We start from the raw sequence: 14,404 nt of genomic DNA on the forward strand, positions 1-14,404 counted from the left end.
TACGTTCCTCTACTTCTACCCTATAAAGCGCAATGAAACTGTAGAATTTAAGAATTATTCTCACTTTGTGTTTCTACTAAAGGATAGAAGTTTTCTTTGAAGGATTGCGTTGAAACTTAACAGGTCTTGCAACACGATGAGTGTTTAAAAAGTAACAAGAAATTTACAATTTCTTGTGTTGTACTAGTCCGATTTGCACTACATTTTTTGTCACTGCCTTCGTAAACGTACGTGAAAAGTATGTGGACAATGTTATATCCATTGGCTATTTGCTCTATTGTCAGCTGTCAAAAAGGAAACATGTGTTTTGGTAGCATCAACGATTATTTGTTTTGTGTAAAAACAGATTAGAGAATCTTTCTTACATTTTGTTTTAAGAATAAAGGGTATGGAATTTTAGAAAAGTTAAATATTCCTTTTGGCGAGCCTGTTACGAGTAAAACTGGAGTTTTTTGTTTCACGACAATTTGTAGTTTCCGTAATGTCGGCACTATTTTTAGATTGATGTAAAAGCCCTCCATCGTTTGTGGAAGGATCGATTTTATGAAATTGTCTACGACGACGGGTTTACTCCCAAAATTACTAGTTTTCCTTCGTGGCGATCCCTGTAAACCACGCGGTTTATTTTTGCTTTCCTTCCTTAGGCGTGACAGACGTTTGCATAAATTGGAGCCCTTTGCTTGGAACGGGTAACTTCTTTTCGTGTCACCTCCTTAACACACGCTCGTTACATCTACATCTACATCCATTCTCTGCAAGCTACCTGACGGTGTGTGGCGGAGGGTACCTTGAGTATCTCTATCAGTTGTCCCTTCTATTCCAGTCTCGTATTGTTCGTGGAAAGAAGGATTGTCGGTATGCCTCTGTGTGACCTCTAATCTCTCTGATTTTATCCTCATGTCTCTTCGCGAGACCTACGTAGGAGGGAGCAATATACTGCTTGACTCCTCGGTGAAGGTATGTTCTAGAAACTTCAACAGAAGCCCATACAGACCTACTGAGCGTCTCCGTGCAGAGTCTTCGAGTTTATCTGTCATCTCTGTAACGCTTTCGCGATTACTAAATCGTCCTGTAACGAAGCGCGCGGCTCTCCGTTGGATCTTCTCTATCTCTTCTATCAACCCTATCTGGTGCGGATCCCACACTGCTGAGCAGTATTGAAGCAGTGGGCGAACAACGGTACTGTAACCTACTTCCTTTGTTGTCGGATTGCATTTCCTTAGGATTCTTCCAATGAATCTCAGTCTGGCATCTGCTTTACCGACGATCAACTTCATATGATCATTCCATTTTAAATCACTCCTAATGCGTTCTCCCAGTTGCTGACCTGCTATATTGTAGCTAAATGATAAGGGATCTATCTTTCTATGTATTCGCAGCACATTACACTTGTCCACATTGAGATTCAATTGCCATTCCCTGCACCATGCGTCAATTCGTTGCAGATCCTCCTGCATTTCGGTACAATTTTCCATTGTTACAACCTCTGGATATACTACAGCGTCATCCGCAAAAAGCCTCAGTGATCTTCCGATGATATCCACAAGGTCATTTATGTATATTGTGAATAGCAACGGTCCTATGACACTCCCCTGCGGCACACCTGAAATCACTCTTACTTCGGAAGACTTCTCTCCATTGAGAATGACATGCTGCGTTCTGTCATGTAGGAACTCTTCAATCCAATCACACAATTGGTCTGATAGTCCGTATGCTCTTACTTTGTTCATTAAACGATTGTGGGGAACTGTATCGAAAGCCTTGCGGAAATCAAGAAACACGGCATCTACCTGTGAACCCGTGTCTATGCCCTTCTGAGTCTCATGGACGAATAGCGAGAGCTGGGTATCACACGACCGTCTTTTCCGAAACCCGTGCTGATTCCTACAGAGTAGATTTCTAGTCTCCAGAAAAGTCATTATACTCGAACATAATACGTGTTCCAAAATTCTACAACTGATTGACGTTAGAGATATAGGTCTATAGTTCTGCACATTTGTTTGAAGTCCCTTCTTGAAAACGTGGATGACCTGTGCCCTTTTCCAATCGTTCGGAACGCTACACCGCTTCAAGAAGGGGGCAAGTTCCTTCGCGTACTCTGTGTAAAATCGAACTGGTATCCCATAAGGTCCAGCGGCCTTTCCTCTTTTGAGCGATTTTAATTGTTTCTCTATCCCTCTGCCATCTCTTTCGACATCTACTATTTTGTCATATGTGCGACAGTGTAGAGAAGGAAGCACAGTGCAGTCTTCCTCTGTGAATTAGCCATTTAGTAGTTCGGCCTTCAGTCTGTTTCAGTACCATTTTGGTCACAGAGTGTCTGAACATTTCGTTTTGCTCCACCTACTGCTTTGACATAAGACCAAAATTTCTTAGGGTTTTCTGCCAATCAGTACATAGAGCTTTACTTTCGAATTCATTGAATGCCTCTCGCATAGCCCTCCTCACATTACATTTCGCTTCGCGTAATTTTTGTTTGTCTGCAAGGCTTTGGCTATGTTCATGTTTGCTGTGAAGTTCCCTTTGCTTCCGCAGCAGTTTTCAAACTCGGTTGTTGTACCACGGTGGCTCTTTTCCATTTCTTACGATGTTGCTTGGCACATACTCATCTAACGCATATTGTACGATGGTTTTGAACTTTGTCCACTGATCCTCAACACTATCTGTACTTGAGACAAAACTTTTGTGTTGAGCCGTCAGGTACACTGTAATCTGCTTTTTGTCACTTTTGCTAAACAGAAAAATCTTCCTACCTTCTTTAATATTTCTACTTACGGCTGTAATCAGTGATGCAGTAACCGCTTTATGATCGCTGATTCCGTGTTCTGCGTTAACTGTTTCGGGTCTGTTTGTCGCCAGAATGTCCAATATGTTATCGCCACGAGTCGGTTCTCTGTTTAACTGCTCAAGGTAGTTTTTCAGATAAAGCACTTTAAAAAAATTTCACTGGATTCTTTGTCCCTGCCACCCGTTATAAACGTTTGAGTCTCCCAGTCTAACGGGTGATCAAAAAGTCAGTATAAATTGGAAAAAGTGATAAACCATGGAATAATGTAGATAGAGAGTTAAAAATTGAGACACATGCTTGGAATGACATGGGGATTTATTAGAAAATACAAATTCACAAAATGTCTGACAGATCTCTTATGCGCGTCGTTTGGTGATGATCGTGTGCTGAGCCGCCACTTTCGTCACACTTGGCCTCCTAGGTCCCCAGACCTCAGTCCGTGCTATTGTTGGCTTTGGGGTTACCTGAAGTCGCAAGTGTATCGTGATCGAGCGACATCTCTAGGGATGCTGAAAGACTACATCCAACGCCAATGCCTCACCACATACTCCGGACATGCTTTACAGTGCTTTTCACAACATTATTCCTCGATTACAATTACTGTTGAGGAATGATGGTGGACATATTGAGCATTTCCTGTAAAGAACATCATTTTTGCTTTGTCATGCTATTCTGATCTGATGAAGCGCCACCTGTCGGACATTTTTTGAGCTTTTGAATTTTTTTTTTGTTCTAATCAAATCCCATGTCATTCCAAGCATGTGTGTCAATTTGTACCTCCCTGTCTACATTATTCCGTGATTTATTCAGTTTTCAAATTTATACTGACTTCTTGGTCACCTGGTGTATCTGGCAAATTAAAATCTCCACCCAGAACTAGAACATGATGGGGAAATGTACTCCGCAAATAGCTCCTCTTCGTCTTCTGCAATTTTCTTGCAATGCAACGCTGTTATCCAGCACTTCCAGATACCGAAGTATGTCAGTGACTGATGCTGGCAACAAGGATCTCACGAACAGAAACGACGTATTGTACACCACTGCACGCCGATCTACGCCGCTAGACAGGTAACTGATTTTGGGTGCCCCTGGTGAGACAAGCCTCTACATCCTTACATTTGTCCTCTATCCATCCCTGCTTAGCCATTTTGCACTTCCTGTCGATTTCATTTTTGAGACGTTTGTATTCCTTTTTGCCTGCTTCACTTACTGTATTTTCATATTTTCTCCTTTCATCAGTTAGATTCAATATCTCTTCTGTTACCCAAGGATTTCTACTAGCCCTCGTCTTTTTACCTACTTGATCCTCTGCTGCCTTCACTATTTCATCTCTGAAAGCTACCCATTCTTCTTCTACTGTATTTCTTTCCCCCATTACTATCAATTGTTCCTTTATGCTCTCACTGAAACTCTGTACAACCTCTTGTTCTTTCTCTTTATCGAGGTCCCATCTCCTTAAATTCCCACCTGTTTGCAGTTTTAATCTACAGGACATAACCAATAGATTGTGGTCAGAGTCCACATTTGCCCCTGGAAATGTCTTACAATTTAAAACCTGGTTCCTTAATCTCTGCCTTACCATTATATAATCTATCTGATACTAAAAGGTATCTCCAGGGTTCTTCCATGTATACAACCTCCTTTCATGATTCTGAAACCAAGTGTTAGCTACGATTAAGTTGTGCTGTGTGCAAAATTCTACCAGGCAGCTTCCTCTTTCATTTCTTAACCCCAATCCATATTCACCTACTACGTTTCCTTCTCTTCCTTTTCCCACTATCGTGTTCCAGTCACGGCGTAGCGTGCCATCATCATCAGATTACTCCTGTTGACTGACGTCCAATGCCGGCGGGCGGTGTGGTATATATACCTGTCGCCTCTCCCCTCCGTATGGACTCCGCGTATGGACCGAGGGATGTGCAGGCCGCGGTGGTCTTTCAAATTTCAACGCATTTTTCATCAAAAGTGCAACAATGCTATTTGCTATTAAAGGTTTGAAAGCTACTGGAGTATGGCCCACGGACCAGTCCGTATTCACCGATGCAGATTTCCTCCCGGAAGACAAAACTGACATCGGAATTGAGAGGCCGTCAGATAAAGAGGTTATTGTATCTGGAGCTGAACGATTGGAGTTGCCTTCACCTAGCACACCAGGTAAAAAAGACGACGCCAACAGGTTGGGTGATCAAGCTGGCAGGTTTCAGCGAATTGTAACTATGAACTGCCGCCCAAGAATGACGAAGTTATTGAGGCTAATTGTTCTAGTCCTGCAACTGCTAGATCGTACATTTATGGGTGCACTTAAGACTCACTACAGCGAGAATATTTGGCAGTGGATGCTCCATGAAAGCAAACTTGTTGGATCCTATGATATAGTGTGTTTCTTTGGCAAGGGAAGGAAATACAGTAGAAGGATGAAGTAGTGAAGGCAGCAGAGGATCAAATAGGTAAAAAGACGAGGGCTATTAGAAATCCTTGGATAACAGAAGAGATATTGAATTTAATTGATGAAGGGAGAAAATATAAAAATGCAATAAATGAAGCAGCCAACAAGGTACACAGACGTCTCAAAAATGAGATCGACAGGAAGCGCAAAATGGCTAAGCAGACATGGATGGCTAGAGGACAAATGTAAGGATGTAGAAGCTTATCTCACTAGGGGGTCTTTGGCAAAGTTCTTTTCCTCTCTTTTCTTTAATAATGACTTCTAACTCTTTTTTGTACAGCAAATCAGTTGAAACAATGGTCTTTCCCCTCATCCATTCTCGGGAATACGAACATCAGGGCAACATAAGAACCTCCTGCACTCAGCAAACAGACGACCATTACTAGAGACCCACACTCAGCAGCAGTCAGAGAACAAATTTGGCGTTTACCTCTGCTTGCAGTATCAGTCTGAACTACACTAAGGCCTGTTTTCTAAACGTTCCATACACGATCTTCTGGATACTTATGTTTCCAGAATTCAGCTTATAGCAAGTCGTAGAATGAGTTAACTCTCTCATGCGAAAAGCGTTTTGCTCGAGCATATGATGTTCCAGTTGGCTTTCTAATCGAAAGCTTATCTTGATGACGTCGAAGAAAATGGCCAAGACAAGCCCTTCCATTCACAACTGCAAGTTGGTAGGCCATTTTTCTAACATCCATACTAGTAAAAGCATAGAATTTGGCCTCCATATAGTGTATGTAAACCACTAGTTCTCTTTCCAGGGCAGCTGGTTTTCTTCCAAACTTTTTAGTTTCAACATCTGTCAGGTATTAGCCTCATACACATACTGGCACAGAGTTGTTTTTGGGACAGCGCAATGTTTGCTTTTTTAACTCCCATGAGTTTTACTACAACAGCAGACACTGCCTCTCGCATTTTGTTTTTATCCCACACCTGCCTTTTACGGGTTCATTTAGGTGCCAGATTAGTCCTAGGCATCTGAAAACAGAAATAAAAACATTTTACGGTCTGCTTATAATATGGACCCTGAGGTCCACATTACAGTCACTTACACCTTGTAAACTAGTGTAGACAGCTTAAAAATGCAATAATACCATACTTTTAATCTATTTGAAACTGTTGCCAATACTTAGTAGGTTGCATCTAAGTATTAACCAATAATGGTATGTTAATACACCACTAGAGTTCAGCTAAATATTATTATGATATTAAGGGGGGGGGGGGGGGGGGTGCATATTACCACCACTTACTCTACATGGTAATGCAAAGCAGGTGAAACATTTGGATAAAGGTGTACTTGCATTCACGTTGCTTGTAACAGCAAATCTGTTTGACAGGCTCATTGTCATTGTGAAAGCAAAACTAACAAGTAAAATGAAAACATCCACCATAAGCACGAATCCAGTATTTTGATGAATAAGGACTCAACTAGAAAGGTAGGCTGAGGTTGGAAAGTACCAGCCACAAAATCACTTGAAGTTTACCTTGTGGAAGAAAATATTATCCACTGTAACTCCAAATTAGAGTGCACTGACTGTAAAGTAAGAATTCATAGATATTACTATGCATGTATTGATTATAGCATTAAGTTAAATACGTGCAAGCATATACATAATGTTTATGAAGTAGAGAGTATAGAAGAAAAACCGTTTGAAATTTCTGAATTACCAGATGTACTACTTATGAATGTTGGAGAGGAAAATTCTGAAGCCAGTTTGTTCCTGTGACACAGAGGTACTGGCAGAAATTGTTTCTGGTATTTCAGTTACTGAAGTTTAGCTGGCCAACAAAATGGTAACTTCACTGAAGGCTAGTGTAGGTGCTGTTCATGCCAGTAGTGGCGTCTCTTTCAATAGCCCACAAAGGAGTCACAAGAGAAAACTTGCAGTACAGAGGAGACTGTTTTGAGCAAAGAAAACAAATTCCTCAAGCTGCATACTCATGGCAGTTCCTGATACAGAAGAAACTGTGAACACTTCTGGATGAAGGTTTACACCACATTAGCTAGTATGTTGATCTCACATTCAGGAACATGATGGCTTTATTCCGTGTCCTGCCATCCAGTTTTAGGTTTTCCATTATTTCCCTAGATCAATCAAGGCAAATTCTGGGATGGTTCCTTTGAAAGGCCAAGGCCAATTTTCTCCCCCATCCTTGAAACAGTCAGAGCTTATGCTCTGTCTCTGACGGCCTCACTGTTGACAGAATGTCAGATGTCGATATTCCTTCCTTCTTCACTGGCCTCTGGTGTGGCAGTTCTGCTGACACGTGGGACCACCAGAAACTGCTGCGGCTTGTGCCAGCAGCCTAGAATGCTGGCATCACTGGGTCAGCCCCCTCCCAAGCCGTGATGACTGTGACTGAGGCTCAGCGCACTGCTGGTGATGGCCACACATTTGACAACTGTCCCAACGTGACAACAGAGTGAGTTGCAATCATCAACTTGCAATATATATTTATTTTTGATCTAGCTAGATGGGTAACACTAGTGCAACTGTTAAACAGATTAAATATTTTCATATTATAGCAAAGAATACACTAACATCTGATTGTGAACAATCAATTTTCCTGATAATGTAACTCATTTCTCCTGATAATGTAACTCATTTACCAAAAAAAAAAATTTGGTGAATAAATAATAATTTCAGTATCAGTACAAACACATGCAGTTGGAATTAGGAATGAGTAATTATGAATTAGCAATATAACCCAACTGAAAGCCTTTCACGTTCCAATTTGCAGTATAATTTTACTTTTTAAAAAAAATCCCCCTTTTTGAAAAGTTATCTGTAACCAAATAACTCATATTCCAGAAATTTCTGTTTTTAGCGGGCCATTATTTCCTAAATTTAAGCATATAATTTTGTAGTTCTAGTTCACCAGGTCACCAAAGTGCCTGTTTTTATTTGGAAACAAGTAATAATTTCAAACTTGTCATTAATGCTAGTAACACCCTGACACAGATGCTAAGAGAGCAGATACCAAGTCTCACTGCTTGCCTGCTGGCTGCTGATGTTGATTGATTGTCTGAATGAGGAGAGGAACGAAACAGTGACATCATTTGTCCCAAGATCCAAAGTGGCAGAGACTGTGGGAGCAGCAAACCAACAGCACAATCTATTTGATGGCGAAGCAAAACAGGCAAATGAAGATGGAACACTGGGGTGGCAGGAAGAGTAAAGAACTGGAGGGAGGAAGGGGGAGATCATAAGACACCCCAATGGTGCTATGTGTGACATGGTGCTGGAATCACTGCTAACCCACCCCAGTTCGCACTTCATACCATGATTGCGACACAATGGGGGATGACACAAGAAGAGGGGGTGGTGATGAAACAGCACAAAATGGAGAGGAAAACCTGACCAGCATGAAAGCAATGATGAAAGCCTTCAATTGTGGAAGAGAATTCAGGTACTTAAATCTAGGGAACAAACCACTTTTATGATGAAAACCAAAGACAGATGTAAGGTTGTATGCTACCATTTGTGATAATGGAGAATGGAAGAGTGTGTTTAGTGCAAAAGGCCAAATGGTAGGGGAGTCTCATAAAATGTGGGGGTTACAGATCATTATGGAGTAAGAGGCTTAGATTCAACCTTGTATGACCAATACGAAGTTCGCAGAGGATGGTAGATCCCCAGTGGGCCATGTGGCAAGAGTCCCCTTATCGCAATAAGTTTATTAGGCAGGGGGTTGGCCTCCAAGAGTCAGCTCAAGGCTGAGCAAAAAGGAATTGGACATGAGGCTGCAAACCCAGCACCAGAGAGGTCACACAAAAGGGGCACACCCTCCAGCCACAGGATCAGCAGTTCATTACCTGGGATACCCACATGAGTGGGAACCCAAAGAAAGTCAACTGAACAACCAGCATGGTCAAGATTGGTAAGGTGGTCTTAGATGTCATAGACCAAGAAGAGGGAGGGAAAACCACTGCCTGATAGCCTCAAGGGCAGTTATCGAGTCTGCACATAACGTGGGTGGGAGAGGACTGTTAAACATACTAAAGAACCTGGTAAATGGCCATTAGCTATGCAGTACACATGCTACATGGGGCAGGTAAGAGATGGTGTTACTTGCCAGCAGAAGGCACATTCCTTCTAATTAGCAGATTTAGAGCCTAGAGCCATTCCATTAAAACACAACAGCAGCCTGAAACTCCCATAAAAGCTGGCAGAACAAACAATGAAACACAGACCCCTCTGAATCTGGGATCAAGGAACTAACCAAGGGGGAGGAGGTTTTTGGAGAGAACGGGGAACAGGACAAAGAGGGAAGATAAAAATCATGGCAAAGGACTGCAAGCTGGAGCCCAACTGTTAAACTCACCTGAAGAGCGAGCAATTTCCTGCTGCTAAAGTATAAAATATAAGGGATGTGTGGGGAAAGAGAAGATGGTGATGGCATAGGAAACAGGAAGCTTAGACTGTTGTACCAAAAGGGCAGTGAGTGGGGGACAACCCCAGCTTCAACCAGGAAACAATACGGCTAGTGCAAAAGGTACTGATGATCAGATAGATACCACAATGGTGGACCTGCTCCAAGAGGATCAGTATGGAAGGAGCAACTGAGCCCTAAATTTGGCTACCATGCCCCCCTCCCCCTCCCCACACACACACACACACACACAAGTAAATGTCATAAGACGACCCAAGAAATGGAAGTGGTGGACCACAATCAGAAATTGGGTCTCGAGATAGAGCTCCAGTAGGTATCGTACACAATATGGTGACAGAAATGCACCACCCACAATTTAAGAGGAGAAAACTGTAAACTGTGTGAGAAGGTCCATGCAGAAGCATACCACATGGCACCCTGGAACTGTCACTTCACAAAAGCCACCAAGTGTTTGAGTTATTTAACACAGAAGTCATCCACATGCAGAGCAGGGGTGACCAACAACAGTTTGACGGAGGTCACAAGTCCTTTAATAGTGATGAGGAAAAGGATACTTAACACTGAACCCTATGGAATGCCATCCTCCTCAGCAATGGAGTGTCCTCATCCCAGGACTTATGTCCCTTCTTCTCTTTCATAAGTAGAGGAGGACACACGCTAGATGCCAGAGAGGTAAGGGGGGAGAGAGAGAGGCTTCTGCTAGTTCTATAAAGAGAGACCAGGCAACCTTGGGGATGCTAGAGCTGACGGTTCCATGGCCAATGTGTACCAGCAGACTCTTGGACTGAGAGGAGGCCCTAATGGCAGCAGACACCAGAGAAGAGGCACTTCTCTGGTGGATGAAAGGAGCAACAGTTGGAGGGGAGGAAGATGTAAGTTCAGGGGAGAGGGAGAGAGAGAGAAGAGTGAGGCATCACTGGAATAAGGTGGGGGAAAGGATGTAACAGAGTCAATAGTAGATTTTTGTAGACACAAGGCGAAGCTGATCGTAAACCCCAATATATTCTTTCCTTCTTACAAACCAGCGACAGTTGTGACAACGAATACATGTGGTCAGTAGAACAAAGGCACACCTGGGCATCCTCATTCATTGCATACAGGATTAATACATGTGTACAAATCATAAACACCAAAAACATTTTAGCAGTGGCAGGACATACATCACAGTGATAAGCCATAACCTTGACCTTGTCTTGGGGGTATCCCCTTCAAAGACCAGAATAAAGTGGTCTTTATCAGTGTGGTTGTCCTTAGTGCCTTTCTGAATATGATGAACAAAATGAATGCCTTGCCACTCCAGACTGGCCCATGCTTCACCAGTTTGTAAGATGAGGTCTCTATGAAAAAGACACCCTGAAGCATATTCAAAGGCTAGTGAGGAGTAATGGTTTGCCAAACTTGTCTTTGATAGTTTCTACCAAAATAATGGGTTCATGGTGGGAAGGTGTCCTTGTCAGTCTTGATGCAGACCAGGTAATGGGAAAAAGATTTGACCCCAAGCAGGCGAGTCTGACCCTCCTCCCATGAGGGGATAGTTGTAAGTTGAAAAGGGGTACCATGAAAAGTCGTTCCTGACTAAAGGTCAGCCAAAGACGGCCGGTTTTTTAAGTCTGATATGTTTGATACAAAGTGTAGACCCTAATAGCACCAAAACCAATCAGGGGCTCTCCCCTTGTGCACTACTCAGCCACACCAAGGGCCAATGCCATAGGGGCTGTTGCTGGGAGTTCCAATGCTTCAGAATGACAAGCCACTACTCCTAGGCATACACAGGGAGGTAGCAGCTCGTGTATCAGAACTGTCATCCCTGTTTTCAGAGGACTCCATCAAAAGAGTACATAACACCCCAAGCACACGAAATGACTACTGTGCTAGCTGTACAGCACAAAAAGGGCAATGGCTTCCGGTAAAAAATGGAAGAGGAGGTAAGCCCACATGCCAAAGACTTCATGTATGGTGTTGTTCCACAGCTGGCTCACACCATGGAGACAAAATTTAGAGTAGTTCAATCCCCGAAGAGGGACCAAAATTTCCAAAAAGGGAATTGTAAAGCAAGAGGAATAATACTGTAAGGGATATCAACAAAAAAAGATAGCCAGGCCAATGTAAGCAAGGGAAAGGATTGAGGACAGGGATGGATGAGCACGGGAAAGTTAATGCAATTTTGAAAAGTAGAAAGGATCCAATTGCTAGCAGCCTCATGTGCACAAAATAATTGTGACCCCCTTCCACTGGGGAATGGGGATGGAGCAGATATAGAAACATGATTCTGTGATGTTAAAGATAAACGAATCTTCATATGTGAGTATTACTGGATTTGCTCCAAGTATCCACTGGCCAACATGCAAACATGTAGTACTGAGGTCAGACTGGCCATCGTGACAGCTCTATTTCTCATGCAGTGAAGTAGACAACACTACCCAGTGCTGTTGGCACTGTTGCAGTCACATGTTGTATTGCCATGCTAGGTGACACGACAACTCACCATAGTGCACACAACTACACACTGCTTACTCTAGAGCCCTGGAAATTAATATTAAACCGACTGAGCATATACAAATTAAGAGATGACTCACAATTCAATAATGTGCATATCAGAGAATCAGTTTCATACCTAGCGTGAAATGAAATGACAGTATGGCATTTCTGGCCGGGAGATCGTATGCCTACTGCAAGTCTACATCAGTTGATACTGCTTATTTTTGCATCTAAAGAAATGGTAAAATGGTGATAAGCACAACACAACACCCAAACTCTGAGAGGATAAATTCTCAAATTGGCCAGGAATTGCACCTGGAGCCCCTGCATAGCTGTTGGTCTCTCTATCCGACAGCCACAGTGATGGACAGAGCTGGCCTCCAACACACTCATTTACTGGCAGTCCTGTAAGGCATTGTGTATCGGAAGAGGAAAGCAACATTGGGCATATGAATATAGGGATGACTCACAAGGCATTTCAGTATTGTGCTTACACACAATCAGTTGCATATATGGTGTGCTGTTTGGATGCTCTTGCTGCCATGGTATGCCAAAAGCTTATCCCTCACACCCAATGACAGGTCCTGTAAGCAAATAAGTAAACACTAAATCAGAATGCAGGCATTGTGTATTGAAACAGGAAAGTAACATTGAGCATATTTGAATTTATAGACGTCTCACAAGGCATTTCAGTATAGTGCATATTACATAATTAATCTCATACCTGGTGTGCTGTGTGGAATCTCCAGCTACCTTTTTTAAGCCAAAAGCTTACCCTTCACGCCCAGTAAGTAAACAAACAGGAAGACAAGATGTCCAGCGAGTGAGATCACAGGTGTTTTCTTCGTCCACTAAAAGAACTTATTTGAGAGGAAATAGTGTCAAATTTAAATTTCCTTTGTTTTGTATATTTGCTGTAGTGTCCATTCTTGTCACAAAACTGAATATTTGCGTCCCCATAGAGATTATTCTTGAAAAAAAAAAAAAAAAAAAAACTTTGTGTAATCTGAAGTCACGATAATTGTGACATAATGCGAAATTTTGCATTCCAAAACACAAAAAATTGTATTAAAATTTTCTTCATAGCGGAAAATTCGTTTAAGAAAGGCAGCTACTAGTTTCATCAGTGCCTATTGTTACAATAAAAGTATAATTAAAAGTTTTTTAAATTGTATTTAACTAACACATTTCATATTGTTCACTAGTTAGAGGTGATCTAGGTATAAATTTAAAACCTGACCAAACACTAAAGTAAATTCTCTAAAAGCAAAGTAATTACTAATTCACTCTCCTGTCATTGTATCTCTAAATCAGTACAAAAACAACAACAATGGCATGTAAGACCTCCATGTCATTTTTGCATACATATAGCCAATCTCGTGTCCTGGACAAATTTAAAACTTAATTATTCTTTTGAAACTGATCATGAGTGGGAAATGTGGAAGCTGTTATAGCATTGTGAGTAGAGGGATTTGTTGCTAACCTTGTAGGAAATATTTTCACTGGGGGAGGGAGAATCTTGGGGAGAACAGAAGAAGCTCTCTCCTGGAACTGCAGAGTATGCAGTAGGAACATTTTGGTTGGGATACAGGAAAGGAAAATCTGTGCCCTTGGGGCACAGTTGAAGGAAGCAAGGAAGGAACTGATAAGGATCAAGAGAGATAGGGAGGTTGTGAACTGGTAGCTTGTAGGAGGGTAGGAAGAAAGAGAACATGATCTGATGTTTTTGGGGTTGATGATAAAACTGTGTGTCTACCACTGCCAGAGCCTCTGGTAGAACACGGAGCAAGAAATGTGCAGCACACTTCAACTGAGGCCAAGAAGCTTAGAAATATACAAAATGTTAGGAAGAAGAAAGTGCTGCTGCTAGGTATTAGGCATGGGTGAGATGTAGGCCCCGAGTTACAGGAATGTTTAGGGGCAACATACCAGGCCACCAGTATGTTCCAGCCAAATGCAGGGCAAAGTCATGTGATAGAGGACTTAAGGTCTTTACAAAAGAAGACCATGTAGTGATAGTGGGTGGGGCAGGAAACAGTTTGCACAGGGATAGGGCACATGACATAGGTGGTGACCTGGGCAAGATAGCTTCCCTGACTTGTGGCAGTACACTTTGTTGAGCTGTTCCGGTGTCACGATTGGCCAAACCTTGATGGAGATGTGAGGCGAATCAATTTGGGGTTAGGGAAGCCAACTTTGCTCACATGCCCGTCGGGACTATCGACAGATGGGGTTTCACTGGGTGTGGCCTATACCTAATCAGGACTGGCAAAGGAAGATTGGTACAGCTGATT

Source organism: Schistocerca gregaria, chromosome 6, assembly GCF_023897955.1.
Source record: "Schistocerca gregaria isolate iqSchGreg1 chromosome 6, iqSchGreg1.2, whole genome shotgun sequence".
NCBI lineage: Eukaryota > Metazoa > Arthropoda > Insecta > Orthoptera > Acrididae > Schistocerca > Schistocerca gregaria.